The 26,660-nt window shown below is 41.0% G+C and overlaps 1 protein-coding gene across 5 annotated transcripts in view; it reads right to left on the bottom strand.

The window, feature by feature from the left end:
• Positions 1–26,660, bottom strand: part of LOC147799728 (excitatory amino acid transporter-like) — a 97,678-nt gene that overhangs the window by 62,661 nt on the left and 8,357 nt on the right. For all 5 annotated transcript variants that reach the window (XM_087134114.1, XM_087134111.1, XM_087134112.1 and 2 more), the window contains one exon: positions 8,139–8,225. The gene's annotated coding sequence lies outside the window, so the exon portion shown is untranslated. The remainder of the gene's footprint in view (positions 1–8,138; positions 8,226–26,660) is intronic.

Below are 26,660 nucleotides of genomic sequence, written 5' to 3'. Positions count from 1 at the left end.
ACTGTTCTTTTCGGTCGAGATGCGACAAATTTGCTAGTGTTTTTGCCTTATTACCGGTAGTTTGGCTACCCAAAAACCTTTCAGGAAGAAGAACAAATTCTGAATTTTACATGGGATTTTTTTTTGTCCTGACAACTAAAGACACCGGTAGGCACGTGAGCAAAGCACCCCTCGGACAGTAATCAGCAGGATGCTGTATTGCTTTTAACTTCTTGACAAACATTACCCGTAGTTCACACAGACACAGCTGTCGAGAACTTTTAAATTTTTGAAAACGATAACAGGTAGATGTTCATGTACTTAAAGACCTTACAAGGAAGGTTTCAAAATGCGTGTCATAAACTTAAGCATTCAACAATGACAAACAGCATGGCAATTCGCCAAGTGACATAAAATACAGCTCCCGGGAGTACAGGAGGATGAAGGTATCAATATAATTGACATGACAACAGCTGTGAAATACAACAGTCGTCCGTCACCATTTCTGCCCTGAAGTCTGTTTTCACTGCTACCTTGCTAGTAAATGCATGTCAAATCTCCCCAATCAAATATGTAGATAAAAAAAAGGGAATTATTGATATCACTAATCAAAGTGTCACTACTCGACAGGCTGAAGGCGGGGAGGGGGTATACTTCGTCTGAAGCAGGTCAGACATGGACAAGGTTGAACCCCTCTCCTTCATCACATGTCAGAAGTGGCTTTTCAGCTTTTGTGGCACCTTGCTTTGAGTCTCGGCAAAATTGGCAAATCTTAATTCATCGGTAATTCCAGAAATTAGGGGTCCATTTTTTTCATGTCCCTGTTACATCTGACATATACTTTTGTAAGTTCAGAACACATTTTCTAACTTCCGAGAGTGTTGAATTAATGCAAATTACCTGCCAAACAAATAATAATAGTTTGAAATCAATTACGGTGATATTTACATGTCAAATAACAAAGGTCAGATGTAACAGGGACACGAAAATGTCACACAATTGAACCCCTAATTTCTGGAATTACCTTAATGTAAAAAAAATGTCATTTATAAGGGTAACTTGTCCAGTACTGCAGCTATGGTAAAACGGCTACCCTGGTACATGTACATGTATGCAGACCTAGTACCTGTACATTACCGGTGTCAATTAACACTACGCATCCTAGATCCCTAACAATCCATGAGGATGTTTCTGAGAGATTGAGGAAGGCACCGTACCAACCAACCACAGGACCAAACATGGACACGATACCACTTCCATGGTCAAGTTGAAAGAAGTGTGCTGTTGCTTTCTTGCAATGGTCATACCGGTACATACCAGTATGTGTAGTAAGAAATTTTTTAAGCAAACAATTGAATTTTTTTCCTCTTTACTGCTTTGATTTTGCACCTCAGAATACCCAGTTGTGAAGATAAATATATAATAATATTTAATATTTGATTTTAATATTATTTATAATTATATAATCAGGCACAGTCCCAAAAACAGCTTCCCATCACAGGTTTTCTCTGATAACAATGCATGCACTACAAACTCAATGCACATGTACAACATCAGTAATTTGTCCAAAATATGGCTACAACGAGCAGGAAGTGAAATTAGACATGCCAAAGGTTTATCAGATGTCATCTGCTTTTGTCGGCACTCTTGTCGGGACAGATGATCGTTTTTGTTTGCAGTAGCATCAGCTAATTATATCTTGTGGTAGATATAATGTATCTACCATGCGACCGTCATTTAATTCCCCGAAAAAGGATGCATGCCCAAGTTTAATGTGTGTGATGAAAAAAAAAATGATGGGATCTATGACATCTGTCTACTCATGCAGGACCTGGGAATGTTACGTGCAAAGAAGTCCTTCCAATCGTAATTCCAATGGGCCGCGGGATACAGCCTATAGTACATGTATCTATATAATGCACACTGGTATTAATAAGCCACTTACCAGTTTCTGCTTCTCCTTAGGACAATAAACCATGATGAGATTCTAAATTACCGTCATTCATTTTGCCCTGGAATTGCTCACTGGAATTCCCATTCAAGGAGTGAACTAGGTACAGCCACAGGAGAGGAAATAAAGGTCAGCGTTTATGATTGGGCAATGAACTTGACGGTATCAAACTGCTAAGCAGGAATGAGGGCGGGTGGAGAGTGTACAGTGCATGTGCGAGTACATGTACTGTACATGGTTGATGCGAATTTATAGATTTAAAGATTAAATAACTCACGCAAAATATGGAGGTTTTAATAAAATGCAAGTTTTCTTCATGTGATGCAGTCATTGATATGCTGGTCACAGTCTGCACTCAACCTGCATAGCTGATGCAGAACAGCCCAGGAGAATTAGAGCGATCTTGTCTGATAGCGAGCTTAATAGACAAACTCTGACCAGGAGATGGCGGGTGGGGGGGGAGATGACTTGCAATTATCTCTGGAGCATCACTCTCAAAATATTGCCATGAGTTGCACCAATCCAGTGACTACGGTAGCAGACAGAGGAACTGCACTCGGCAACCCACAGGATGTGCAGTGCCAGTTATTATGTGGTGCACGCCTGGGATAATTTCAACTGATCCTGAACAAGCAAGAGGTACTTTCTGCAGTACAATGTATAACACACTGAGTCATAGGGGTGCACCCAGTGAGCACCCCTACCCTTCACTTTTCTTTTCCTTTTTTCTCTTTTTGTAGATACCCATTTCCTCTGCTCTTGTTCCCAATTGTTTAATTCAGCAACTTTAAAAACAGAAATTATCATTAAATGCATGTGCACCAGTTGCCTGCGGTCATTCACGTTGTCGGGGTCATTTCTCTGGCGGCACCCCCCCCTTGCTACTCCTCCCCGTCCCCTTGCTGGATCCAACACTGACAACCAATTCCAGGTCAAAGAACCACACTGCACGTAGACTGCACACGTACATGTCAGTACAGTTGTGTAAAGAACCTATGTTCAGGTTTACATTGGCTCAAAAGTCATCTAATGCGGTGTTCGCAGTGGACTTGTTTTTCTGCGGGTTTTACCGAGCCAACGGTCAAACAATAAATGGTCAAATGTGACCACTGTCCACACTTGGACTTTCTACACAGGACAATTTTACTGAGACCGCAGGAAAGGAACCAAGCTGGCAATGGAATGACTTATGAGGGCGCTTTGCCTGACCTCTCGGCATTTATTTTTGTCCTCAGACACGTTACCATCCTCGTTATCATCTCTAAATATTTGGAGCAATCTTCAACACCAGCTCCAACAATGTCAATAACAATTTCTGCTATGATTGGGCAGAGGTTGGCCAGTAGAAATGACGGTGTGGCTCAGAAAAGTAACCAAGAGGAAAAGTTCGTGGGATGTCTGCACTGGACTTAAAAATGGGATAAGTAACCATCGTCTCGGAAAGTTTAAGTCCAGTGCAAACACTGCTATAGACAGTAGTGGGTCCTTGCTCTATGGTGGAGGAGTCAGGATTTTTCAGAATGAGAGGCCTAAATGTAAATTACATAGAGCATACATGTAAAGTAATGGATCAACATTTCCAAAACTGCCCTACAATGTACATGTACTTTTCAACAAAAATTTGAAATTTTTCAGAGATATGTGAACAATGACAAATAGTCAGATGGAAAATGTTAAGTTACTAGTCTCAGTGCCACCTGCACAACCTCCTCCAAATCTGCCTTCGCATAGTCATCTTCAAGTGGGTGTTCTGAAGTCAAGCTTCCACAAGCCTCTGGACCATCCCTTTGACTGCAGAAAGAAGATTAATTTGTAGGGGGTGGGGAACATACATCACAAAATACAGAGGCAGGCCCCCAGGGGGTCCTAACTCCTGCTGGGCTACCCAAGACAAGTTACCCTCCACTGGGCCTAAACTCTTGCTGGTGTAACTGTCCACAGGTTAACTGCCTACTTCAAGCCACTGACCCCAACATAAACAACACACTAATCCCAGGGAGGCTTGCCAAATCCTGGTATTGTGACTAACCCTAATCCCCCAAAGCCTTTCCAAGGCTCTTGAAAGGGTCTCCACAGGTATTGACAAACAATTTTATAAGGATCCTGCCCTGAGATTGAAGAGCCAGTGGAACATGAAATCTAGCAGATTTATTCCAGGGTTGCATGCCCCAGTTCCATTAGTCTTATATTCATTTCCTCCTGCCAAACAACGCATCCACCACAGCAAAGCTAAGTACCTTTAAATCCCTGGATTTGGGAACTAACAGCATGGAAATGTTCTAAAGCAGGAGAGCGATGTGCTAATATCCTGTGTTTAATATGCTGAAGGTGTTTGTAGGTGTTAACCGGAGACAGACCTTCAAATCCACACCAATAAAAACGGAGTTCACTGATATGGTAGCAATGGCAAGTCTGAACCTCTAGTCCTGCCACGGAATATGAAATCAGGCTGTGGATGACAGATGCAGGCCAGTAACCTTCCTGGTTCACTATAGTTACAGACTTTATTATCAGCAACAACAAAATCAAATCACATGCCTAACGGGGTTACTGGTGGTCAAGTCTCTTTTTAAACATAGGCCTACATGTACATGTGTACATGTATGTCTGTTCACAAAGTGTTCTGCAAGTGTTTTAACTTGAATCTGAAGTCACTTTACCCTGTGAAGAAAATCTGTGAATAGATAAGCTCTTTGTGCATTTCAGAGACATCACCTGGACATATGGACACCTCTTGAAATATCATTTATCACTGTGAAAAGGTGAAAAAGCCCATTGATAAGAGTTGTCAAGGACAATCACTTACATGTGACACTTCAGCAGAGTCCGACCACACAGACAACAGCTTCACTTTTAAGTTCCTGTGGAAAGATGCCAATAATGCACCATATTCCCTTTTAAATTAAATCATGCAATTGCAATAGAGTAGGGAAGTGAGTACGTCACGCGCACAATTACCGGTAGTGTGTAAAAGGCATTAGCGCCAGAACCAGCGCATGAACCAACATGCGCGCGTACTCCATTCGTTTCCACTGTACTTTCTGGTTCACAGTGACGTCACACTTCGGTACTCTATTTCTGCACCTCATTCCAACCTTTGAACAACCATCAAGAGCACTTCTACATAAGGTACATACATGTACATTGTAGCTGGGGACAAAAAGTGACCAGTGCTACATGTACATGACTTCTTTTTAAATGCTCCTTAAGCAGCAAGCAATACCTGGAACACTTTGAATTGTTCATGTTTGCACACTACTAGTGGATGCCTGTTTGAAGGCATTTCTAATCAACAAGGGATTGCAACAGGTTGACGGGTAATGCACATCATGCATACTGGTAGTTCATGGCAGAAATTACTTTGAATCACATGTCTGATGTGCTGCACAGGTTTTTCACAAAGACATAATGCCAATGATCTCAGATCAACAACAGATGAATTTCTAATCAGAGTTGATACGCGTAGATCACATTCACGCTTTTGCAGTCCCAGACAGAAACAAGTCCGTGTCTTTTTGAATGCGGTTGCGCCGCTGTCTGATATATTGCAGAGATGTTGATGTGAACACACGTGTACATGTAGTATGGTATCACTGAGCCATGTCAAATGACTTGCGATTAACAAAAAATCAACTTTTATGCATTGCAGTCGATCGTCATTCAGATGCAAAATGCTCACAGCTTTGCAATTTGCTTGTTAATTGAATGGGAATCAAACGGTAACAACGGGAATCTTGACAGTAAAATGGAACTTGCATGGCATGTACCGGTATGGCTACACCTTGTGCAAAAATCTGAACGGCAAAGCTTTATAAGAAGTGGATGCTGGGAATGATAAGATTAAGAAAACTATTAATCTCTTGCGTACGATAGGAAGGCATTATCCACACTGAGTTGAAGTGTACCCTAACCCGCAAAGATGAGACAGGTTGGTGGGAAGTTTTCAACTGGGCTCATGCATGGAGCCTGGTGACATTCAACAAGAAATTGGTCCGTGGTCATGTCCCATACCAAATGCGCCTGAATGTGCATCAGCAAGTGGCGAGTCCCCACCAAAGAACTGTTGTTACTGTGCAAAAACACTCTCTATCTCATTTGTGCTCGTAGCAGATGGCATGTATATGTACATTTACCGGTAGGCAGCTGCTCTCATTCCCATAAAACAAAAAAAATTGGAGTTTAAAAGAACTAGACTCTAAAAAATAATTCCAATCTAATGCTGACCCTGTACAATTAATTTACATGTACACTGTACATAGAAATTGGAAATTGTTGAAGCTGCTTGTTGGTGCCCTGTTGAATTTGGAGTAGGGCCTTCATATCAATTCATTATACATGCAAATTACATGTACATGCAGAATGAATGAACTCTGAATCTCACATTCATTTGGGTGGGTACATGTGCAGTACCCATGCTTATTCATCGGTAGACCTATCGTACTAAGGCATAATTACGTACTCATGAGTGTAATAATAATCAGCAGCCAAAAACAGCAGTCAGATGAAGCATCAAGTCGTCCCGGCAGAGAATGCCTAACAAATACGTGCTTCACGAGCCACCATTACGCTAATGAGACAATTGACCCAATCAACCAGATCCCCACGCTGCCAGCCTTGAGGCCAGTTCATACATGGGTAATTCCAGAAATTAGGGATCAAAAAGTGTGACATTTTTGTGTCCCTGTTACATCTGACCTTTGTTATTTGACATGGAAATATCACCGGAATTGATTTCAAACTATTAGTATTTGTTTAGCAGGTAATTTGCATTAATTCATCACTCTTGAAAATGAGAGTATGTGTTCTGAACTCACAAAACGTATGTCAGATGTGACAGGGACACGAAAAAAAAAATGGCCCCCCTAATTTCTGGAATTTCCCGCATGTACTTGGCACTAAAAATCTGCAAATGTTGAACACATTTCAACTTTTGCTACCCATGTTTCATGTCAAAATCACTCTGCATTCGCAGTTGCCCTAAGTGTGAACTGGCTTTTACTGTGACGTTACAATGGATTTCAGGCAGGCACAGCCCACATGTATGCTATGAGTATCTCACCCCCCTCTCACCCTCCCCCCCAAAAAAAAATGATGAAAATTTAGAACACAGCAACGTATACAGATGACTAATACAAAATTAAAGCTGCGTGTACAGAGCATAAAGCCAACTAGAGTCCACAGCTGCCGATGCCTACAGCTGACCTGTTGGCACCAATGCTGTGTCACCCTATAAGTTAATGTGAATTCCATCTGCTAAAAGACGAATGCTACACTGGTTCCTGTGGTACCCAGAAATGAGTCAGACAGGATGTGAAATGTGCATACACCATGAGGCTTGTAGCTGCATTATTTATTCAAAGGTGGGTTCCAGTGGAACCGTACAGGTACTACATTCAAAATTGCCAGTTCCTATCACAAAGTATGTGTCCCGGTACCAGTGGTGGAAAAAAAAATGCAGAACACTGCTGTGAGACTGTAAAGATGGATCAGTTCCCAATGTGTGGCCAGAGTAATATATGCATTCCCGTCAGTGTCACATGACTGCGCTGTCAGTTTGTGCGCATTCAGATGAACATTGGTTTCCCCACTGCATACCACCATTCTCAAGTGAGGATTGACTTAGCTGAGTGGCTCTTGTGAGTATGCCACATACTGCGCTTTAGGGTACAAAGAATCAACTGTTCAATTTGGACATCTGGATGCTTCATCAGCAGGATGTTCAACAAATCTAGGATGCTGGATGAGAAAAGTGCACTTAGGGGCCACCTGTTGTAGGCCACCTACAATGCCAGCAAACAGATCTTGGTATACATACAGTACATGTACATCAAGGCACATGTACACTAGCACTTCACGAGGATCAACATGGGCAAACGTAGTTTGAAGTATCACAACCAACCCTTTCCCCACCTAAAAAAGATATGTCAAGTCTCAAGTAACCCGAGTTAAAAGTCAAGTTACTTGAACTGTTTTCTAATGCGTCCACTGGACCGACTCATGCAGTACATACAGTAACAGTACTTCCATGGCCGATCCTATCTAAGTCTGACGACTTAAAAGTTGTAGGAATCTCTTCATGCCTTCAAAATCACATGGTCGCCCACCGGTACGTGAACCTGTCAAACCATTCTCAACCATTATATGTCACTTGCAAAATTCTCATTTGGTGAGCAGGATTAATCCCTGTTGAGACTGCCTCTATGCTTACCTGTGTGCAGATCCCGTTTCAGACGAGCAGACTTATTGGGCCCTGGAGGTTCAAACCAAAGCTGTCAGGTGACACTCAGTGGGAACTCTACAAAAATGACAACGGGGAACAATGAAACCAATATTGAAAAATTGCAAAGAATGCTTTGTCTTGTGAATGTAATTGTGACGTGATATCAAAATATTTTAACATAGAAGTTTTAAGAATCCATTCCAAAGTGGAATAGGCCAAAAAGACATTTTCCCATGTTTTCAAGACTAGCATTAAAGCTGCATTTAAATGAAAAAGTCGATGTATGTTCTTGAGGAAATTATGAGCACTTCTCTTCTACTTATTAAGCTACCAGTAAACTCTTCCTTCTAGTCGAATGCTTAGTTTTTTTTCCTGCATACTAGTGTAAGACGATATGTCCACTTGCGGTCCCTTTTAAGAATGTGCTTAATGAGCACAAATTGAGCAAAGATTGAAAAAAACTTATGACAACTGATGCAGCCACATTGTACTCTCTCCTGAACTCTGAAAACTTTTCAGGCAGTGAAAAATCAAATTCTTGTGGGATTTCAGGAGTTGATATGAACACAGGTGATGCACACAAGCTTCAGATCACAACCGTCCTACATGTATGATATAGATACAAACATATACCATTAACTGCACCACAGCAAATTGGTTTTGCACAACGAGACCGACCTTAAGCCTGGCTCTCACACACTGCTTGATGGATGGCAGCAACTGCATAAGCATTTGACGTCAGTAAGGGTTTCGTTTCCAAGAGTGACTGATTGGAGGTAGAGCCTTAAATGAGGGGATTATTCCAGCTTGGACTATAATAAGTCTCTGAAGTTTGATCATTGTCACTGTTTCTGTAGCTCAGCTTTTTTTGTGTTTCTCTCTTTTTGTCTGTCTCGTTTTTCCAGTGGTGCTCATCTGCCCAAACACACTGCTATGCCTGCGCAGAGGGGAGGGTGTCTAGCTTGTCCCTTACAATTTCATAGAGAAGGAAGGGCTTTTGATTAAAAGCTAGCCAATGCTACAAGCATGGATGAATGACCAGAGGCGTGCAAACAATGTCTCTATGGAGACTTCAAGGCAGCTGTCCTTTAAAGTCACACAAGAAACAGTGTTACTGGTAAATGTATGGATTGGGTGAAGCTACATGGTCACATGTTAATTTAGATATAACACTGTGTGCCCCATTCAAAGGTTGATATGATCGATTTTCAACTGAATCTGGACAAACCCACAATTCCTTCTGTGCTTGAGAAGAAGTGCACCGGAGTGTGGGATCATGGTAGAAAAGGCATTATTGTGCTACTAGTACAAGCATAGGAAATGGAGGCTGCATTTTACCATAACAGAATACTGTACATGTACCTTCTGCCTGTTTTACAATTAGAAGAGTTATCAAGACTACAGTAGAAGTCACATTGCTAATTGAAAAGACAAATCTTGCAGGAAGACTTAGAGAAATGTTACAAACTATCCGATATTTCTTACCTTTTTTTTGGTGTGCATTACACGAACCAGTACCTGACCAAATTGAGAATTCTGCGCATTATCAAAGGGTTGCTCATTCTTAAACTTGTACCAGTATGTTTCATCAAAACCAGATTGCTCTGAGCAACAAAGTTTCAAATACTGTGCAAATATAGATTTCCCTTCTACAGAGGACATTACAGTTTTCTTTTTGAAAAATGAACCGGTCTGGAAACTACAAATCAAAATTCAACATTTCTAACATGTACTTGATAGAAAAAAAATGGCAGCTGACCTCACTAAACCCAATATGAACGTCAGTATTTAAGGCAGAGTACAATGTAAAAGAATTTACATACGTACAACCTATTCCACAGTGATCAACCAGGCTTTGAAACCCCAAACGGGCAAACAAAGAACATCTTTACCAATGTTCCCCCGCCAAGACGTCACTAGCATTTCTTGTGTTTGATCACGCCTGGGTTCAAATTGCTTCCCGTGCCAACTGAGAAAGTGCCACGGAAGCTACAAGGGACCTCATCTTTTCTTTGTTACACACGTCACGTTCAGTTATTTACACCTGCAGGGTTCACAGCAAGCAGAAAGCAGTGCATGCTGAAGGCCGGCAGAAGCAGCATCTAAAGGATAAGCAGAGATACGGTACCATGCGACCTGTTGTCACAATACGGTACGATGTACACTTACATGTCCATTGTTGTACATGCATAGATTCACCATCCATAATGATTCAGAATTATTTTATCCCCTCACTGAGTAGGAAAACACATTATATATCAATGGGTCCTTGCTCTCTTAACACTACTGTTGATGCACAAGGCTGAAAGGGGGCTGACACCATATAACTTGTTTTTCATGGGGTTGGTAGGGTGGAAGTCAAGCTGCTAGTATTGAGAACCCATAGTGAGCGTACTGGTATTGGTGGTAGGATGCTTACAGCCAATTTCCTATGTTGGGCTTAAGTTTTTCCCATCTGTACCATTTCTCTATTGCATAATGGCCAAACTGGCACTAAAAATGAACCATTCACTCGGTCGAAGTAGGCCTACACTGTAAGTACAGTACGAGTAAAAAGTCAAAAGGCAAGTACACGGCACAGTGACACTAAAGCACTTTCAGGGAGCTCATCCAAATGTCAAATGCTTCTTTCAGCGAGAAATCCAAAAGATGACAGAGGAGCTTCTCAACCAGACATTCAGTGCAGAAGATGAATGAAAGTGTGAACGATACCAGTGTCATGTGTACCTGATGATGCATAGGCCTATCCAGCTCCATGTACATGTACTGGTAAATGTACTTTCATTTTCACTAAGTGCTTTTGACTTCCTGGTTATCATTCTGGTTTAGGGTGTATACTTGGGGGCCTAACAAAAAAAGGGCAGAATTTCACCGGGGATTACACTGATTGTACTGCATTGACAAACAATTTTTTTTATCGGTCACCTACTTTCACTTGGTCCTCTCAAAACGGACCAAAAAAAATCAGCTGCATCGGTTCCAAGACAATAGATGTAGGAACCCAGCTAGGCTGATTATAAAGTTCCTGGATATCTACATGTACACTGATATGTACTGTACAGGTACAGCAACCCAGCAACAAGCACGAGAGACAGGGCAAATGGACAGTATCACATTTGAGAATGCATTTGTCTAAGCATGCCAGTAGGAAGCGGTTGGCTGGGGTCACTTATGCCGTTAGTACTCCTTAGTCATTTTCTTGATATGAACTAGCCACATTAACTCTTGTACACAAAGGACAAGTTCACCTCACTCCAGGAAATCATGGATTTGTTCAACTTGTTCTGAGAACACAGACAGTCTAGACACAATGAACTTAAAGCCTTTTTGACGGCTGTGAAAAAAACAAACCAAATGGGTAAGGGTTTCTCAAGACAGTGGGGACTCATTTTGATAGTATTCAGACACAAGATCCTTGAAGTTTCAACTGTTTGTTAAAGATTTGGCGGGAGTACTTTGTACAAAGGAGACTTCCAAACATTTTATTAGTGATCAGCTGAAAATTAAAAACTAAACAGAAGATAAAGAAAGCACCTTGCCATGATGCAAAACTGGGACATGTAATATAAGTTATGGCTTTTGAAGAACTGCCACTTGCTTTTAGCATTGGCTTTGGTACATCTGTGTAAATTTGCTAAGAAAAGGTTAATACACATCCGCAAGCTGCACGGTTTCTCATTAGAGGTGAGAATTGATACTTTGAACACTTAACTTGTTCAGGCAAATCGAGGTTAATGCAACAGCCAGATCGAAACAATGAAGGCAGACCAGTGACTGATCACAACTTTTAACTTTCTGGCACAAGTGCTAGCAGATGGACTTGCAGGGCCAAAGTTCAATAATGCAACCAGCTTGTTGGGTTTATTTGTACATTCTGGTAGAATGATTACTCTCACGGTGTACCAGGCACCATGTCACATTTTCCAACCCTTTTCTGCCTTGTCAATGATGCTAGCGTAAGCATCAGTGTCACATTACGCATCTACAAATGCCCGTGTGCGTGCATACGAATCCATCAAATTTGCCAATGTGCTCCTGTGCAGGAGGCTTTCATAGGTTGCAGCATGCCGGTACTGCGCACGTAAAGGTTGTTTGTACAACTTTTTGAGGAAATGACTGCTTCGTCAACCTTGATCTTTTCCTAAGACCCATGCTCTCGGGTTTATCTTGAGCCATCTCCATCCCGACTATAATTAACTCGTTAGAGCTGTTTTGCTTTGGCTGGAATGACGGCTAAAGCTTTGACATCATCAGTCAGTGTGGGGTACTATGTACATGCTGCGTCCCTTTTGTGGCAACCAAGGAAGTGTTATCTTTGGCACATCATTCTTTCTCTCTCCAACAGCACCACTGATAAATCACAGGGTACAGCTCGGATAATGGCTGAAATGAATGCGTGCATTTAAGTTTTACAGCGCTGAGAAACAGTCTGAAAATTGGGTGCTGAGAGAAGAGCACTCCTTGATAGATGCAGCAAACCAAAGACCACATCTGTGGGTGGAAACCCAAAAGGCATCTAGGCCTAAACCATGACCTTTCAGTCACTAAATGTTGAGGGTAAATAGCAAGGGTACTTTGTACATACATGTACATGTAGTCTTACACTGTAAATCTTCTTTTAAAAAAAGTGCAGGACTCTCATAGGGTAACTTTCAATCAAATGTGACGATGAAATCAAAATGTAGCAAGTGCAGACATCACAGATGAGGAACACATATATGTATATTGTATACATTCAGAGGCTGACGAAAATCTGACTTGGGCCACGTTGTCACTGAGGGTTTTTGCCCATACAGTGGAGGTCTTGTCACTGTCAGTTTCTGCAGATCTTGTATGAGAAATGTCTTTGAAATGGACAGTTTTGAAGAACTTCTTTTATAGTTTGTCAAAAGAGGGAAACCATGGGCCAGGATGGCTTTGTTATTGTACTGGACTTCAGTGACAGAGCGATCTCAAAGACAGACTAAGACGGAAACAATCTTGATAAAAGCCAAAGATTCGACTGGCTGGTGAGTCCCTAATACATGTACATGTATATGACCTTTTTCAAGCATTTACATTCATGAATGACTGAGCATTCTGCACATCGGCATCTTTTTTACACTGGTACCACACTGGCAAAGAAACACAATAAGGACAACGGCCAATCAACAGAGACAACTGTGCTGATGCATTTAAAGTTGACGTTGGTGGAAGGTGGAATGTGGCATACAACGTGAACTGACCCAACCAAGCGTGGGGGGAGAGCACCTCTTGCGCACATCCCTCAGTACCAAAACTAATCGACTTTGATGCAATTAAGATAGAGGCTGGATGTGAAAACACTCCAGTTAATGGAGGAAATACTGATGGTGTTATTGCACGGCAGGGAGGCAACATGCGCGGTGCGTCATATTACATCTGACACTACAGGGTGGCATGCATGTGCTTCAAACTGTCAAAATGTTTGTGTGGTCGACTTAATTTTCATTCACACATACTGGTGCATACATCAGGTACATGTACAAGTACATGTATACACGTACCCACTGTTCGGAAAGTTGGGACAAAATTTTAATTGATTTAAGCAATAGTTGATACTGTTGACAATTGAAGAGTTGACCCAGAGTGCCCACTTTACCACACAGCAGTTGACATTTCACTATTGTTAATGTATCATATTCACTTTGTGCCTTTTAAAGTACAGTGTAGTTACAACTTAACTACAATATACATGAACATGTACTTGTTAGTACATTTACAACTGACTGTATTGCATACATGTAAATGCGTGGAAACATCCACTAAAACCTTGACATGTGCAGGGTTGTACATGTAGCTGGAATTTTTAGTGCCCGTTGTTTTTGACAATTTTTAAATAATGAAAACAGTCCATTTTCTCTCTCAATACAATACATTATTGCAACAAATTGCAATAATGTAGTACACATTGTAATTTGTGCTGGTCGGCAAGCTTTCATCCCCAGTGCTAGCCGGTAATGTTGAGTAGTGGCTGGCACCGGCCAGCACAGAACCGTGGACATGTGTGAAGTCAGCAATAAAAACAATGCTTGTAAAAAAAAAATACAAAACTGAACACCAAAAGCAATTGCAAAGCAATAGCACTCTTCAAATGCCACCACCGTTTCATTTTGGAATTAAAAAATTACTCATAATACATAGGTTTTGAAATTTTGCACATGGAAGTAAGGAGGGTTCATGGTACATGTGATACATGGTACAAATGGTAGCACCAGGTGACATTTCTTTCGGGATTGACCAAGGTTTTGATGAGAACCATTGCACTCCACATTTCAGAGGACATGCTCAGAGCTAATGACAAGTAGGCTACATCGGTTCTCTACTACAGAACCTCACTCATTCACAATAGAGATTTCACCTGGCGCTACTGCACACGTTGGTCACATTCTGAAATGTGCACTTGGGCTTACATGTGTTCACTACATCACTCCAGATTGTTTTAGATGTTTATAAATTTAGTAAGATGTATTTGTGTATTCAACATAGTTCTACATTTTTGAGGGCGCGTATTTATTTTCCTATTTACAATGTATCTCACTGAACTATTTGGTTTGATGTAAATGCTTCTCTATTGACAGAAACACATGCAGCCTGACTGCTTGTGTATTTGTTTGCATGTATGTCTGTAAGACAGGGTGCATGTTGCATATGCTAGCGCTAGTTTCTTGATAACGCTGCACCTGTTTCACACACTGAGGGTGCTTACGCAAGCTACCATCTTCACCTGCTTGACAGTCTTTGCTCTCCCTGACTCTTGACTATCACTGGCCTATGTTTAGCCGCACCTGTCATAGCGCATCACAGGCATGCATTTACCATGTGACCCGGCTAGATACATGTACCATATCTCTAAAAAGATCATCATTCCAAGTGTAGAGATTTTCATTAAGGGACTTGGATAGTAGAAATAGAAAGGTGAACCCGGGTTCCTCCTTCGGAAAGTGCAAGCGATTTCTGTAGACTACTGAGTGAAAGACTTCTACTCACTTGCCTTGCCTCGCAATTACTTCACAAAGGTTGTCAGATGTATGGTGAATGTCACATAAGCCCTTTTCACACTAGTCTGGACTTACCCACCCGGGTGTAGTTGTTCACACCTGAGCAGGAACTAACCAGGAGAATCAATTCACACTAGAAACATCATCCAATGATTGAGCTTCCCCGCTTTCCTGCTAACCAGGGCAATTTGTAACCATGTTCACATTCCAATAGTGGCAACCTGGAGAATTGGCAGATTGGGTGCACATGTTATGTTCAACCTCCGACCTCCCACAATCCATTGCACTCACTACAGCATCACAGCAAAATGGCACCTGTCATGCAATTAGAAACCTAGCACTAATTGTACTTCTGAATTTGCCTGTTTCGCCATAGATGATGAAAAAAAGTGGTAACATACATGTACGGTGTCCTGATGAACACATGTAAACAAAAACTTATGGCAGTAAAGCCACAAACTGTATATGTATTAGTCTTGTAGAAGCATGGTGGACACAATGGGAGGGTGCTATTTGGTGTGGGTAAAATCTTTTGCATTTGCTCCAAATTTACCCACTTCAAATAGCACCTTCCTACACGTATTGTGTCTGCCATGCCTCTAAATGGCTCATGTTGACACGTGCAGCATCAAGTCAAGAATGGCACCTTGTAAATAGTGTAACTAAGAAAGACAAGTTACTGGCCAAGACAGACTGGTGTCCTTCATACAAGTGGTGTCCTCCATACAAGTACATGTCAAAATAATGTTACTTTGATGAGATACCAGTTAAGGTGGACATTGGCAGCCTGCTATAAAGTTTAGAGATGGCAAAACACAAAGACTGTACCGGTAACTAATGCAAACTTGGCATAAATTGATTACAAGCATGCTCAAGTTCAGTTTGCACAGGACTGCACGTCATGTCCTGTGCCTCAGGATAATAATCATAATCATAATTTATTCATAATCAATATCAGAATTTACTTGGTGAGCCAAAAGTGTACCTGTACATGTACCATATGATCGCTCCAGTGCAACTAAACAAATGGTCAACAAATAACACTGCAGGAAATCAGCATTATAATTATCCTCATTCCAATGCAAGTCTAAGGTTGAACAGCATTATCCAGCTGGAAAGCTCTCACCTCGGAATGCATAAAAGGATTCTGGGAACAAGTCCCTGTGCACAAGGACCCCTAGGAGTACTTGAATAGATTCTTGAAGTGGCAGATTTGACTAATTTGATGGAGGTTTCATTCTGCCTGCCCAAGTAGATTGTACTGTACCTGCTTCCCAGATCTTTACAAACCTCAACTCTCTTGGGGCTGTCTGAAACTTGGAGGATTCAGAACTGTTAAGGTTAATAATTGATGGTCAAGGATACTTCAATCAAGCATGAAATATGTACATGTACCACCACTCAATGATGGCATGCATGTCGTTCCAGGTACTGGTAAGACAGGGAGCTTCCACGGTCTGCAGTCCTGCAAACGTTAAATGCTTTAGGACCTGGATTACCTTTCCGTGCTGTAGTGGCTGTGCTGCTTTTTCAGGTCCCTTGTTAAATTTCGGGCCAATGATGCATTCATGAGGGTATTATTTGTGTGCAGGTGTTATTTGTATGCAAAGTGCACACAGAATACAGTCACTGATAAAAATTATACATACCGGTAATTACCTTACCTCGATGGACATCAGTCTTAATTAATAATACAGAAGCAAAAACGCTGGCCGTGTACAATTTTCCTGCACGCAACTAATTGTATCTGTACATGTACATGTGTATTTCAAAATGTTGGGCAATCTTCAAACCATGAAGGCTGCCACCTTCAACTGTAATAGAAAGGAGGTGAAAATTTTTCCTAGAGTAAAAAAATCTACTGTGTGATGGAAGAACCCCCTCTCCCCAACAGAGAGACAGACACACAGGGTGGACATGATCCAGCAGCAGCACTGTTCAGTGTCTCATCGTCCATGACTACATGGCGATGAGGAATACATCTTCCAATGAACAGTACCTAACCTCTCTGTTGTCAGGCTGTCCAATGTCACCTGTCAATCTGTTTTGCCTCCTTTGGAAATGTGCCCCTGGAGGCTAGTCGTTTGTGCTGCTTAATTGTCCTACCACCTGGCTTTATACATCCAGCCCATCTCACTTTGACTGTTCTTATGCCTCAAAATATTCACTAAACCTGTCAGATACTTCAAAATCCATCAAAAGGTTACATGTACTGGTACATGTAGGTTTGGAGGTGTGGGGATGAACACCAGTCACTGTTTCTGTACTTTAGGCTTGATGGGCACAGAGCGTACCGGTACCTGCAGGATTATGGTTCCTCCACAATTGTTCATTGATTGTAGGCAAGTTCACAAATTTGAGAAAATAAAGATAAAGGTTGAAACTCATCAAAAAGCATAAATTTCTGTAGATAAAACTGTGGGGAGGGGAGGAGGCCAAAAACTCTGAACTGTGAAAATGTCTAAGCAACCACTTTCAGCTGAAGTGTGAGGAAAGAACAAAAAAGTCCAAATCTGTCTCTCATTAATGATCTTCTCATGATGCAAAGACCCAAGAACTTGTGTGCAATGTGTAGGCCTAACATACACTGATCTGTACGAAGAAAGATGTAGAATGTTGATAAGGCAGACATCATATATACACAGTGCTGAAAAAAAGTAAGATTTTACTTCAAGGCCACAGGATTGCTATCATAACTCCAGAGTTCATCCATGTGAATGAAATATAAAAAAAGATGTGTCCTGCAGCAATACCGAAGCTGTACCGAAGGATAAGAATCACTTCTTTTATGTTTTCAGCGACCAAACAAATCCATTTGCCTCGCAGGTAGTTCCATTTTACCTCTCATCTGGAATCTCTGAAGAGACACGGTTTCTTCACGTTCAGGGGCGCTTGAGGGTAGTGGACCTTCATGTGCGGAGCACCAAGACACACGCAGGTACACTTACATGTAAAATTCACTGCCACCGTTCTTCATCGACTATGCTACATTGAAGAAAATTCTGCCACCACCCTCATCGTTTTGGCATCAGCCCGCTACCACTGCCAATGCCACAGACCTTCCCCTTCTGGAGGAAAAGTGACCCCTCAAGACATTTTTTGGCTGATGCCCATTCAAGGACTACTTTCTTGACAGGAAAACTGCTCAGTTAATAAAAGACACTCATTCTGTTGAAAACTGATTACTTGAGGACTCTATCTGTTTTCAATTTACAGTACATGTACATCTTTAAAATATCCCTTTGAAGGGGAGTGTTTTAGACAAAAATATACTCGATGTGATGATGGCGTCATCTTGTGACAAGTCACGTGACATTTACAGTACACTATTTAAAACTCCATATATCCTGAAGTATATGTCCAAATGGGTTCAAACCTTGCAGACACATGTATCTTGAAAGGGAACTTATTTAGACAAATTATTGATTAAATAATTAAAGGTGCACTTTTCGAAGCACTATAGCTCTTGAAGTGAATGTCTGATTGAGTTGAAACCTTGCAGATATCTTGGAAAGAAAGTGCTTTACACAAATGTTGACCTCATTCGATAATGACATCCATCAGGTGACAAGTCACGTGACATTTAAGGTGCACTATTTAAAACTCTATATCTCCTGAAGTTCATATCCCATCGAGTTCAACATTTGCAGATAACAAGAAAAGGAAGTGTCGTTGTCGAAGATTTACCTGGTGTGATGATGAAATTATCAGATGAGGAGTTAAATTACATAGTACACACAATCTTTAAAGCATGCTGTTTCCTGAAGTACATGTCTGATTGGGTTGAAACCTTGCAGATTGGAAGGGAAGTTTATGAATGTAGATTAACCTCAGGTGATGACAATATCATCAGCAAAACGAGTCAAGAGACATTAAAGGTGTACTGTGTAAAGCCCTATATCTCCTGGAGTACACGTCCCATCCACTGGAAACTTTGCAGATACCAAGGAAAGGAAGTATTCTAGACGAAAATTTACCTTATGTGATTATGACATTAAATGAAGAGTCAAATTACATTTTATTTAAAACAAGTTATTTCCTGTGCAGTAGATTGGTTGTTCAAATTAACACAGGAATGCGAAAAAGCCCTGTTCTTTTGGCCAACAGACAGAGGAGCTCTAGTTTCTTGTTGACATTTTTCAGACCCTTCTCACACTGCTTGTGTGGCAGTGTACAGCTCCCAGGAGACCCCTTTGACCCCAGTGCAATTAATCTCTTGGAAATTGGATCGGAAATGGTGCATCATGTAAAATTAAGACCCTCAACATCCAAGATCAAATTTTATGGGTGTGGGTGTTAGGGGGAGGGGGTAGGCTCGTTAGAGCTTAATTTTGTCTCAAGGGGCCAGAGGGTTGTTTTGTTCTTGTCAGCTTAGAACTGGAGTTTTTTATCATACTGGCCAGTGACAATCTTTGCTGCTGTGCTACCTCCGATAATATTAGACCAAAGTAAGTTGGGGGACCCCCCATTTGGTCTGAAGGACTTTTGTACATTCCTCTTTTATTTATGGTACATACATTTGCATGTACTTATTGTTATCAAAGCATCTTCCAGCAAGAGTATCACTGATGAATTGTTATTAATCTGGGGCTGCATTTCATATCAACCATGACTAGGCTGAATCTCCTAATTACAAAGCCCTCAGTGCCTGAATGTCCTTCTGCCGAAATGTGGTACGGTAGACAGTCACACTGCAGTTCTTGGAGATTCCGCCCTCAAGGAACTCTACCACTTGTGTACGAACTGTGTTAATATTTGAAAAACTTTTGGAAGGTAAGGCCCGCATGATTGTTCCCTTTTATGTTTAAGGCACTGTGTTCAGGTATGTCTGTCTGAAAGACATTTTATTCTAATCACTGAATTTCCATATTGAACACTAAAGCATGCTTGTTTCAGGCAAGGTACCGGCATCAATGTTCTATGTGCAGTATATGTGCATGAACATAAGATCAAGCTTATTAATGAGGGGATATGAAACACCAGCAATCAAGATCATTCAGACTGATCCAGCCCCCCCCCCTTGATTTGTCATGTCCTTCCTCCATGGTTAACCTATGAAATTTTTAATTATCCACCCAAACACAAACTCACCCTCCCAAAAAGTGAACGTTCCCAAGTCTGTCAGCAGCCATTTTCCAAATGCATGACATCCCTCCACTTTGTCAGACCCTTGGGACAATTTTTCAGTGGCATTTTTCTATGCTTAGCCCTGGTCCTACGACCACAAACAAGAAGCTCCCAGAATTTGTAACAGTATGTGTATGACCAGGATTCGAACCCCTTACCTTTCTATCACAAGTCACAAGCAAGGTACTGGTATATGACAATGCAAGCTCATACTAAACTCATGCACATAGTGCAATCAATACACAGGGATTTTACATTCAGGGGTTGTTGTTACGAAAGTTTCCTGTGAAAGAGATATCAATGCCAAAACTTCAGACAAATTTAATGTAAGATTAAATTTAGGCCTACATAAAGTACTGTTAGGCTTTGAAAGGCTTTGACTGAAAAACCCTTAGGTTCCAATTCTCAATACCAAGGCCGAGGCCCTAAAGTCTAGCTTTAAGGCCAAAGCTGTGCATCAAGGCATTACACCATTGCATTACACAAGTGCTGAACAACAGTTTAACCCTAACCCTACATAATTCTACAAATTACTACTTGTAGTAAAATGTAGTACTGAGCGCTGTCGCTTGTAAGAGGACATGACCTTATTATTCTCTGAAGACATAAGATACAATAGATACGACAATGTACCATACAGTGCTGTGGCACTATGAATGCATGGCTTTATTGTTCTCTGTACGAGTAACTATGGAAGTAACTTAGCCAGAAGAAGTAATTTGTAGCGCTAGGTCCTTCAGGCTCAAACTATTACTTGGTATTTTGTAGTACTGAGTACTGTTAGCCAAACAATATGCTTGGCAGTTAGAATTAAGGGACAAATTTACTATGGGACCATCTTTTTGTCCCTATTACTCAAACCCCAACTTCCTCAATATGGGGCAGGACAGGGCAGAAGCAGAAGCCAACATCAAATTTCTGACCAGCACCATGTCTGGATTCATACAAAGTACATGTACCTGCAAGGCAGCCCCAGGATTTAGAGATTTGCTCAATGAAAAAGGGTCTCCACAATTCTGGACAGCCCTTCATCCGTTAAACCCTGCACCAAAACTTCACAAAAACCTAATTCATGCCCAAAGCTCCTCCAACGGGCAGTTTATATTAATTCTTTAGAATTCTCTTTTTTTTTTTAAAAAGGAGAGAATACAAGGTAAGAAGGCATGCCCTTCTCGAGATTATGTCCTTAACTTCACAAGTTTGATAGACCTTTCAGGCATGCCAAATGAAGCAGAAAAGATGAAGAAAAGAACTTGGTTATAGCCTGAGAAAAGCTGGTTATGAAACATCTAGGGTTTCCAAACAAAAAGTAACTTTTTGAAGCTAGATTTATTCATCCTGGGGCAATGGATTACTTACGTTTGTGCCAGGTATGAACACACCACTTTCTGCATTGTTAGAAATTGTTTCTGTTTATACTTGTATCGTTCACCAAAACTTTAAACACAGTAAGGTAGTGGCAGAGGTCCTTTACTACATGTAAAAGTACCTGTATCTAATGGTTTTTAAGTTACACCCATACCCGTACATACATCTCACTGTCAGCTTTAAATATTACTTGCACCGGGGGCAAAAGTGGGTAATTTTTGAATGTGAACTGTCCCAATAAGTGTTTCCTCAGTTCAAATCCCTGCCAAAACATCAGCTGCACTGAGGAAAGTTAATTGACATGTACATGTACAGAGCGGATGCATAATGTACAATTGGTTCAAAATACCTAATTTTATGTATAAGTGAAATCAAGTTTTTATTTCTGTAGGGTGAAAATTGGCTTTCTTGTCAGACAAAAAAAAATACATCCAGTGGCTATGATGAATACAAGTTTTTGGTTCTCTTATGGCTTTCTGCATTTATGCAGTGTATAGTCTTATGTTGAAACCTTTCACCAAAATCAATCTAAATGACACAGTCCAGTTTACGGTCAGAAGAAAATCTGCACCATTATACTAACAAAACCCCCCCAGGGAGCTCAGATTTGGCACCGGGGAAAGCATTTCGTGCCCCCTTTGTAGTAGATTTAAAAGCATTTTCCACATGCAGGGAAAGCTGTTAAGTACTCTGTACAGCACTCAATCAAGATGCCAGAGGATTGCCCCAGATTGCTCGTGCTCCACACAATGATGCAGAGATTTGCTAGGGGAAGGGGTAGTGTCACAAGGGATGTTTAGAGCGAGGTACTCTAAGTACAGTATCTTGGTTACAGCGCTACAAAGCAGACAAATTACAGACAAAGAAGATCTTACATTATGCAAATAATCTCATGGTTTGCACAATCTTATTAATCTGCTAATGCTTTCTGAACAAGGACTATCCCTACATGTTTACAAGTATGTACAAACAGCCAAGTACACACGTGTACATTTTGACCAAGCCATGCCACATCGTGATATGTAAATCAAACTTTCTACTTTTTTTTTTTTTTTTAATTCTTTCTAAATTGAGTACGCACTTCTCTGGCTAAATTTGTAGCAGATTATGTAAATATGGGCTGGGCCGGACACCCGGGACTGGTCCACTTCATGTCAAACTGATGGCGCTGTTGGCTGTATTAGTAATGGCACATTACAAGAAAATTCAATTTTGCAAACCACTCATTACAGCATGATGATTTTTTTAGCAGATTCGATAAATTTTACAATTTCCCCAAACCATGCCAACAATTAAAATAGACATTAACTACCCGATACACTTTTCTTGCCAACTCTAGTCTTTCACAAACCCCATACATTGCATAAAGAGCACTGTGCCAGACGGCAAATATTAGTCTTGACTTAAAGAGAGTCGCTTGAAACTAGACGCCAGGAATCTCAGTTAGCAAGCACATCAGCTCCAGGGTATACACTCAATTAATGTGTAACAGCTTGTCGATCAATAGAAAAACCGTGGCCCCCCTTTTCCACTGCCTGAACTGACTCTATTTATTCACACCCTGTTGATCAATAAAACGCGGTCCCTGGCAAGTGCAAGTCCGTTCTGCTGGCCCTGCTGCCCCAGCGCATTTTCAGTGAAAGCTCCCCTGAAGCAAAAACAATTATTCCGTGGTTATGATTGTGATGCCGCCTGGGAATTAATCCACACCGGCCGGGCAACAAAAATTGCACAATGTTGTGTCGGTTTGTAAGACGATATTTTAGACCTAAAAAAAAGAAGGATATGAGGCAACTCAGAAGTCGTGACCTGTGTAGCTGCTCATGGTGTGAACACATTCATTTCCCTATGGACTCAATGCTGAGACTGATCCAAGATTGCTCTCAGACAGTCCCTGTGATTTCTGCCATCCAAGAAATCTCTAAAACACCAAACACTTCCAATTTCAAATTGTTAAACCAGGCCTTGTATACGTACATGTACGTCGGAGCATGCACCAGTCCTGGTACATGTCTGCATATATCTTGCTTCCTGGAATCACCACTGCGCCACCCTGACGGGATGGAGGGGGGAGGGTTATTACTGAGGATGAGGAAACATGTGCTTTTCCTGTTCAAATCAATACAACCTCACAAGCTTATTTACACTGGCAATGTAATCCATAGCACAAACCTAACCATTTCATTTTCAAATGAGACTGCTATGTTTACATTCAAATTATAAGAACAGATGATTGAAGGGGACCGGTACTATTCGCTCATTGACGTACATCTACATTTGTGTGTACAAGTACATAATACATCGTGATTTGCGAGACAGAGTTACATGTAACTGAAGTAAACTCTTATTCAGACATTTTGGGGTCCAAATCCTACAAGCTTGGTCCTACAAAATTTATACCCCAACTGTGCTAATGATTAATAGAGCAAAAGCGAGGCTGCTACAGTCAACTTTAAACTGGATTATAAAACTTGAGTGCTTCTGGCTTTTGTTTGAAGGTGCGAAGGTTCAGTGGATTCAAGTACTTCTACTGCAAAGTGATTTGACTTTTCAGGACGTCCTGCTGTCTCCTCATGACTATCCAGACTTTGACTGGAGGAAGCGTAGAGCAAAAATCACCCCTTCACATCCATTCAGACGTCCTCAACTTCTTCACAACCTTTTCTTTTCTTCTTCCTTAGACAGTTTTTACCTCTTCAATTTCACATCTCTGTCAATAATTCGTTCTCAAGAGCCTATGGTTCCTTTATTAGAATTACCAGGGAGGGGGGGTTAAGACTTAGGGGCTAGAGGAGAGGAGTTAACGCAGAAGTGGCCTTATGAAGGGCAAGGTATGCCAAAGTGGCCCCATACAGAAGTACTGAAGCACGCGACAGACAGTAAGAAGATCCCTGGAGAAATCAAGGGCCCTCTTGACAGACTGTGACTCCATCCAAAGACAACCAACCACGGTGTCGCTATTTTGGGAGGCCCTAATGCATTTGTGGTTACCTTTTTGGAAGGCAACCACTGGTCTGTCAGACTCTAAAGACAGGACATTTCCTCCCAGTCTCCATTGATCGGTCCTTTCAATTTCTTCTTCTGTTTGATTCCGGTTCAGGTTTCGAATGGCAAGAAGGGAAGGTAAGCAGCAGCAGAGGAAAAGCACGCTGTGAAAGATGGCCCGTGTTTGCATACAGGGCTCAGGAATAACTGACCTCAATTTTTGTCTCCATCAGATCCCTTCAGAAAGCAAACCACAAGTATGCATGTCTTTGGTGTCTAATGCTAAGGAGGCTCTTGCTACACTAATACTCGTAGGGGTGAAGTTTGCCAAGGATGTTGGGCCTCCACTCAAGCTGAAATACACCGCTGCATGCAGATTTTTAATTAAAATCAAATGTTCTGAAAATTAATGTACTCTCAAATACATGTATCTGATACTGCCCTACTTTAGAAACTGCAAAACAACTTGTCAAGAAGTATGTGTTTACATACTGTATTCATTTTATGACTTCAATAGCCCGTCTAGAAAGCTCTTTTTTCTTATCTTTGATGAATCAGTATATCATGTACCATACCAGTATCTCACACCAAAAACCAAATAGTTGATAAAGTTAAACAAATGCTTTTTATTGAGTAAAACGTATTTGAATTTGTAACCCATTAATTGCAAAGAGTATGTTTGTAGCAGTAATTTCCCTCTGCTGCTTGAGAATGATTTGTCAGGGTGTGTGAAGTACACTCACAACCATAAATGTCATTTTGACCTAAATGACGGAGGGGAAGCATGTCATAAATTTATGAAATTGATTGGATTCATCAAACACAATGGTCCTCTATGTTTCCGGCCGGGCTGGAACGGTGTCATCAATCAGAGAGAAGGCATGCTAATCCTCATTTCTCCAGAGCAGTGAAGCACAACTACCCCACTTAAGCAACCTTCTACAGAAAAAAGCGCCATTAGTACGCACATGTATCAAACTTAGCAAGCTTTTATACATGGGCAGCAAACTGCTTCTGAGAAAAGAGGATGCAACGTAGACACAATCAAATGCAGTGTATCAATTTTGCATACAACTGTGGTGACAATTTTCAGACATTTGAGGAAATATGCAATTCTATAAGCGCACGCTCCCTTTGATTCAGAGGAATACCAGTCCTGAGCACAGCTGTAAACTAAACCTTTCCTGAGGTGTGAAATAAATCCAATTTTGGGCCTGAATATCAAGGCAACACTGACTGAAACGGGTACATACATGTACAGCAATCGACATGTATACATGTATGTGTGCAAGAAATGCACAGATAATTCAATATTATGCAGAATCCAAAACAACTACATGTAGTATTAGCCATGTGTGATTCGATATTTTGTTGTTTATTCATAATATTCAGAACATGCATAGAGGTATTTGCAAGATTTCCACCTGCTCAATTTGCACGAAAGAGTCCAAATGTTTTCTTGGATGTATTTTTGGTGTAACTTTATACTCTCCTCCAATGTATGAAAACAATTTGACATCCTTTTTAGGGTAAGTGTACAGAACAGTGCGATTTTCTAAATATCTAAAATTTTCCAGTGCTTTTTCTGGACAAGTAGGCCTAAGGGCGCTGATGCTGTGATGTCAGTCAAAAAAAGACACTACTCGGTTTGTTGCCATGCACTCAAACAATGAACCTTCCTCCCAAAGGGAATTTAGAACAACAAAATATCGAAAATTCCACTAGTTTCTGTACACAAATTAACGCAACGCTGAACTTTTTCCCTAGAATGACATTACGTTGTTACTCGTAAATATGGACATTGGCATCTACATAAAAGCCAACAAAGACTACAAAATTTGAAAATCAGACTATTTGAAACACAAGGTGCATTTACCAGGGTCAGAGTATAAAAACGTATTGCCTAAGAAAGAGAACATTGCAAATGCTACAGCATTTTCAGCATTACGTTTTTTCTTCTCTTAACATTCAGACTCCCACAGGCACCTATTACCCAAACCCTAGGAAATCT

This window comes from Acanthaster planci, linkage group LG03, assembly GCF_054643075.1.
Source record: "Acanthaster planci isolate LZ-2023a linkage group LG03, COTS_SCS, whole genome shotgun sequence".
NCBI lineage: Eukaryota > Metazoa > Echinodermata > Asteroidea > Valvatida > Acanthasteridae > Acanthaster > Acanthaster planci.
This window is presented reverse-complemented; position numbering and strand designations above follow the sequence as displayed.